The sequence below is a fragment of the Arachis hypogaea genome, chromosome 16, assembly GCF_003086295.3.
Source record: "Arachis hypogaea cultivar Tifrunner chromosome 16, arahy.Tifrunner.gnm2.J5K5, whole genome shotgun sequence".
Classification (NCBI taxonomy): Eukaryota; Viridiplantae; Streptophyta; class Magnoliopsida; order Fabales; family Fabaceae; genus Arachis; species Arachis hypogaea.
The window spans coordinates 109,739,221-109,746,611 of NC_092051.1; positions in this window are offsets into that span (position 1 = coordinate 109,739,221).

Below are 7,391 nucleotides of genomic sequence, written 5' to 3' on the forward strand. Positions count from 1 at the left end.
GTGGGCCCCAGAAGTGGATTTATGCACTATCTATCACAGCTTATTCATTTTCTGTAAACCTAGGTTACTAGTTTAGTATTTAAACAACTTTTAGAGATTTATTTTGGACCTCATGACATTTTTAGATCTGAACTTTGTACTCTTTGACGGCATGAGTCTCTAAACTCCATTGTTAGGGGTGAGGAGCTCTGCTGTGTCTTGATGAATTAATGCAATTATTTCTGTTTTCTATTCAAACACGCTTGTTTCTATCTAAGATGTTCAGTCGCACTTCAATATGATGGATGTGATGATCTGTGACACTCATCACCATTCTCAACCTATGAACACGTGCCTGACAACCACTTCCGTTCTACCTTCGATTGAATGAGTATCTCCTGGATTCCTTAATCAGAATCTTCGTGGTATAAGCTAGAACCCATTGGCAGCATTCTTGAGAATCCAGAAAGTCTAAACCTTGTCTGTGATATTCCGAGTAGGATTCAGGGATTGAATGACTGTGACGAGCTTCAAACTCATAAGGGTTGGGCGTAGTGACAGACGCAAAAGGATCAATGGATCCTATTCCAGCATGAGTGAGAACCGACAGATGATTAGCCGTGCGGTGACAGCGCACCTGGACCATTTTCACTGAGAGGACGGATGGTAGCCATTGACAACGGTGATCCACCAACACACAGCTTGCCATAGGAGGAAACTTGCGTGCGTGAAGAAGATGACAGTAGGAAAGCAGAGATTCAGAAGATAAAGCATCTCCAAAACTCCAACATATTCTCCATTACTGCATAACAAGTATTTATTTCATGCTCTTTTATTCTTCTCAATTCAAACTGATAATTATAATTAATATCCTGACTAAGCGTTACAAGATAACCATAGATTGCTTCAAGCCAACAATCTCTGTGGGATTCGACCCTTACTCACGTAAGGTATTACTTGGACGACCCAGTGCACTTGCTGGTTAGTGGTACGAGTTGTGAAAAGTGTGATTCACATTTCGTGCACCAAGTTTTTAGCGCCGTTGCCGGGGATTGTTCGAGTTTGAATAACTGACGGTTTATTTTGTTGCTTAGATTCGGAAAAATTTTTCTTTTTGGTTTAGAGTCTTCTATTATTATTTTTGGTTGAAATTTCTTTTTTTAAATCCTTTTTTTCTTTTTAAATTTTTTGAAAATTTTATAAACTGATAATTGAGTTTTTCTGTTTGAGTTTAGTTTCATATTTTAAGTTTGGTGTCAATTGCATGTTTTTATTTTCTTTTAAATTTTCGAATTTGTGTTCATTGTTCTTTCTTAATCTTCAAGTTGCTCTTGTTTATTTTCCTTGTTTGATCATTGGTTTTTCTTGTTTTGTGTCTTTTCTTGTTTTTCTTGTACTTTTTTTTTCGAATTTTTAGTTTCAAAAATTTTTATTTATTAAATACCTTGTTAAAACACGTTAAATTTATAGCTCAATTCGCTAGAGCGTTGTGCTTATGTTCTTGGTAATTGGCTATCTTTTTTAAAAACTTTTTCAAAAATAATTTTTCTTTAAATAAATCTTGTGCCAAACTTTAAGTTTGGTGTTCTCCTGTTAACTTTTCTTTAGTTTTCAAAAATTTTATTTTGGTTTTCTAAAAATTTCAAGATTGGTGTCCTTTCTTCATGTTGTTGTTGTTCTTGTGAGTCTTCAGAGTGTTCTTGAGTCTTCCTTGTGTTTTGATCTTAAAATTTTTAAGTTTGGTGTTCCTTGGTGTTTTCCCTCCAAAATTTTCGAAAATAAGGAGCATTAGATCTAAGAACTTTAAGTCCTGTGTCATTTTATTGTTTTTATCTTTCCTCATTAAATTCAAAAATATCTTTTCTCTTTATTTTAAATTTAATTTTCAAAAATTACTTTTGAAAAATTCAAATTTTTATTTCAAAATCAAATCCTTTCAAAATTCAAAATCTTTTTCAAAAATCATATAGAGTTTTTCAAATCTTCTTAATTAAGCAATTATTCTCATTTTCAAATTTATTTTTCCCTTGGTTTTCGAAAATTACATTTTAAATTTCTAATTGTTTTATTCTATTTTATCTTATTATTTTTATTTATCTTAATAATTTGGTTTGTTCTACTTCAATAAAATAAAAACAAAAATATATCTTTTTTACAATTCATATCAATTCCATTTTATCCATCATGGATCTAAGTGGAAATGAACAGTCCAGAAGGACTTGGGATCATATGCTAATCCCACTACTGCTGCATATGGGAGTAGTATTTGTATACCCTCCATCAAAATAGGCAGTTTTGAGCTAAATTCACAGCTCATTGTCATGGTGCAGCAAAACTGCCAGTATTCCGGTCTTCCACAGGAAGAACCTACTGAGTTTCTGGTACAATTCTTGCAAATTGCTGACACAGTACGTGACAAAGAAGTAGATCAGGATGTATACAGGCTTTTACTGTTTCTGTTTGCTGTAAAAGATCAAGCCAAAAGGTGGTTAAATAACCAACTCACAGCAAGCATAAGGACATGGAAACAGTTATCAGACAAATTCCTGAATCAATATTTCCCTCCAAAAAGAATGACACAGCTAAGGCTGGATATCCAAGGCTTTAAACAAAAGGATGATGAATCCCTTTATAATGCCTGGGAGAGGTACAGAGGGAGGCTAAGGAAATGTCCCTCTGAAATATTTTCAGAGTGGGTGCAGTTAGACATCTTCTACTATGGGCTTACAAAAGAAGCTCAGATGACCCTAGACCACTCAGCTGGTGGATCTATACACATGAGAAAAACTATTGAAGAGGCTCAAGAGCTTATAGATATAGTTGCTAGAAACCAGCATCTGTACATAAGTAATGGATCCTCCATAAAAGAAGGAGCTAAAGCAGTGTCCACTGAACTCAGTCCTCTCGAACAAGTTGCTGAACTCAATCAACAATTGTGCTTTCTAATAAAACAGCTAGCAGAATTCAAAGAGATGCTACAAGACACTAAAAATGCTAATAAAAATATGGAGGCGCAATTGAATCAGACAAAACAGCACTTATCAAAGCAGATAACAAAAGAGTGCCAGGCAGTTCAATTAAGAAGTAGAAAAATATTAAATACCTCACTTCAGAGCAGCCGAAGGCCAAGGAAAGAACAACTGACAGAGAATAAGCAAAATATCATCCAAAATCCCTCTGAGGACAGTAAGAGCCCAGAGAGGAACAATTCTAGCATTCAAACGCCAGAAACAGACAAGGAGCTGGCATTAAACGCCCAATGAAAGCTCAGCTCTGGCATTCAAACACCAGAAACAGGTAAGAAGCTGGCGTCTAACGCCAATCAAGCTTCTAACCCTGGCATCCAAACGCCAGAGAGGGATCAGACACACACAAGTGCTGATAGCAACCCCTCTAAAAAGGTTTCTCCAACCATCTCTGTAGGAAATAAACCTACAACAACTAAGGTTGAGGAATACAAAGCCAAGATACCTTATCCTCAAAAACTCCGCCAGGAGGAGTAGGATAAGCAATTTGCTCGCTTTGCAGACTATCTCAGGACTCTTGAAATAAAGATTCTGTTTGCAGAGGCACTTGAGCAAATACCTTCTTATGCCAAGTTCATGAAAGAGATCTTGAGTCATAAGAAGGATTGGAGAGAAACTGAAAGAGTTCTTCTAACTGAAGAATGTAGTGCAGTCATTCTGAAAAGCTTCCCAGAAAAGCTTAAGGATCCCGGGAGCTTTATGATACCATGCATATTAGAGGGTGATTGCACCAAGACAGCTTTATGTGATCTTGGGGCAAGCATCAACCTAATACCTGCATCCACTATCAGAAAGCTTGGTTTAACTGAAGAAGTCAAACCAACTTGGATATGTCTCCAACTTGCTGATGGCTCCATTAAATACCCATCAGGCGTGATTGAAGACATGATTTTCAGGGTTGGGCCATTCTCCTTTCCCACTGACTTTGTAGTGCTGGAAATGGAGGAGCACAAGAGTGCTACTCTCATTCTAAGAAGACCTTTCCTAGCAACTGGACGAACTCTCATTGATGTCCAAAAGGGGGAAGTAACCCTGAGAGTCAATGAGGATGAGTTTAAGTTGAATGCTGTCAAAGCCATGCAGCATCCAAACACACCAAAAGACTGCATGAAAGTTGATCTCATTGACTCTTTGGTAGAGGAGATCAACATGGCTGAGAGTCTCGAATCAGAGCTGGAAGACATCTTTAAAGATGTTCATCCTGATCTGGAGGATTAAGAGGAATTGAAAGAGCCTCTGAAACTTCCTCAAGAAGAGGAAAAACCTCCTAAACCCGAGCTCAAACCATTACCACCATCCCTGAAATATGCATTTCTGGGAGAAGGTGACACTTTTCCAGTGATCATAAGCTCTGCTTTAAATCCACAAGAAGAGGAAGCACTAATTCAAGTGCTAAGGACACACAAGACAGCTCTTGGGTGGTCCATAAGTGACCTTAAGGGCATAAGCCCAGCTAGATGCATGCACAAGATCCTATTGGAGGATGATGCTAAGCCAGTGGTTCAATCACAGAGGCAGCTAAATCCAGCCATGAAGGAAGTGGTGCAGAAAGAAGTCACCAAGTTACTGGAGGCTGGGATTATTTATCCTATTTCTGATAGCCCCTGGATGAGCCTTGTCCAAGTTGTCCCCAAAAAGGGAGGCATGACAGTGGTTCATAATGAAAAAAATGAACTGGTTCCCACAAGAACAGTTACAGGGTGGCGCATGTGTATTGACTACAGAAGGCTCAATACAGCCACCAGAAAGGATCATTTTTCTTTACCATTCATAGACCAGATGCTAGAAAGACTAACAGGTCATGATTATTACTGCTTTCTGGATGGCTATTCAGGCTACAACCAAATTGCAGTAGATCTTCAGGATCAAGAGAAAACAGCATTCACATGCCCATCTGGAATATTTGCCTACAGAAGGATGCCATTTGGGCTGTGTAATGCACCTGCAACCTTCCAGATATGCATGCTCTCTATTTTCTCTAATATGGTGGAAAAATTTCTGGAAGTCTTCATGGATGACTTCTCAGTATACGGAGACTCATTTAGCTCCTGTCTTGATCACCTGACACTGGTTTTGAAAAGATGCCAAGAGACTAACCTGGTTTTAAACTGGGAAAAATGTCACTTTATGATGACTGAAGGGATTATCCTTGGGCACAAGATTTCGAACAAGGGAATAGAGGTGGATCAAGCTAAGGTAGAGGTAATTGAAAAATTACCACCACCTGCTAATGTTAAGGCAATCAGAAGTTTTCTGGGGCATGCAGGATTCTATAGGAGGTTTATAAATAATTTTTCAAAAATTGCAAAACCTCTGAGCAATCTGCTAGCTGCTGACACGCCATTTGTGTTTGACACAGAGTGTCTGCAGGTGTTTGAAACTCTGAAAACTAAGCTGGTCACAGCACCAGTTATTTCTGCACCAGACTGGACATTACCATTCGAACTAATGCGTGATGCCAGTGACCATGCCATTGGTGCAGTATTGGGGCAGAGGCATGACAAGCTTCTGCATGTCATTTATTATGCTAGCCGTGTTTTAAATGATGCCCAGAAAAATTACACAACCACAGAAAAAGAATTGCTTGCAGTGGTTTATGCCATTGACAAGTTTAGATCATACTTAGTAGGATCAAAAGTTATTGTGTACACTGACCATGTTGCTCTTAAATATCTACTTACAAAGCAGGATTCAAAACCCAGGCTCATAAGATGGGTGTTGCTTCTGCAAGAGTTTGATGTAGAAATAAGAGACAGAAAAGGGACAGAAAACCAAGTGGCTGATCATCTGTCTCGGATAGAGCCAGTAGAAGGGGCGTCCTTTCCCTCTATTGAGATCTCTGAAACCTTTCCGGATGAGCATTTGTTCGCCATTCAGGAAACACCATGGTTTGCAGACATTGCAAACTATAAAGCTGCAAGGTTCATACCCAAGGAGTACAGCAGGCAACAAAAGAAAAAATTAATTACTGATGCAAAGTACTACTTATGGGATGAACCCTATCTCTTTAAGAGATGTGCAGATGGAATAATCCGAAGGTGTGTGCCTAGAGAAGAAGCACAGAAGATCTTATGGCATTGCCATGGGTCACAATATGGAGGCCACTTCGGAGGTGAGCAAACAGCCACCAAGGTCCTCCAGTGTGGCTTCTACTGGCCTACTCTTTATAGAGATTTCCGAGAGTTTGTACGTAACTGTGACAGTTGCCAGAGAGCTGGTAATCAGCCTCATGGTTACGCCATGCCTCAACAAAGAATCTTGGAGATTGAGTTGTTTGATGTATGGGGTATTGACTTCATGGAGCCTTTCCCACCATCATACTCAAACATTTATATTCTGGTTGCAGTGGACTATGTATCCAAATGGGTAGAGGCTGTTGCCACACCCACTAATGATACTAAGACAATGCTGAAGTTCCTCCAAAAATATATCTTCAGCATGTTTGGTGTCCCTAGAGTACTAGTCAGTGATGGGGCACCCACTTCTGCAACAAACAGCTTTACTTTGCCATGGTCCGGTATGGAATTAGCCACAAGGTGGTAACTCCATATCATCCACAGATAAATGGGCAAGCTGAAGTCTCTAATAGAGAACTAAAAAGAATCCTGGAACGGACAGTAAGTACCCATAGAAAGGATTGGGCGAGAAGCTTGGATGATGCTCTGTGGGCTTACAGAATAGCATTCAAGACTCCTATAGGGACCTCTCCATACCAGCTTGTGTATGGTAAGGCCTGTCATCTGCCCGTGGAACTGGAGCATAAGGCCTACTGGGCAACCAGATTCCTAAACTTTGATGCCAGATTAGCTGGAGAAAAAAGATTACTCCAGCTAAATGAGCTAGAGGAATTCAGACTCACTGCTTTCGAAAATGCCAAGCTTTACAAAGAGAAAGCAAAAAGGTGGCATGACAGAAAGCTATCATCTAGAGTCTTTGAACCAGGACAGAAGGTTCTGCTGTTTAACTCTAGGCTCCGGCTATTCCCCAGGAAACTGAAATCCCGGTGGAGGGGACCATATGTGATTACAAGTGTATCACCATATGGCTATGTGGAGCTTCAAGACACTAATTCTAATAAGAAGTTCATTGTTAATGGACAGAGATTCAAGCATTATCTTAAAGGCAATGTTGAGCAAGAGTGCTCAAAGCTGAGGCTAGATTAAATGCTCAGCAAGGTCCAGCTAAAGACAATAAAGAAGCGCTTGCTGGGAGGCAACCCAGCCATTAGCAAAACTTTTTCTTATTAATTTCTTTTTATTTTATTTTATATTTTTTATACAGGTTGAAATAAAAATAATCTTCAAGGTAAAGAATCAATTGCATAAGTTCACAGGGTTGCAGAAGGATTCAGAATACAAAACAGCAAAAAGAAGCTCACTGGTGCGA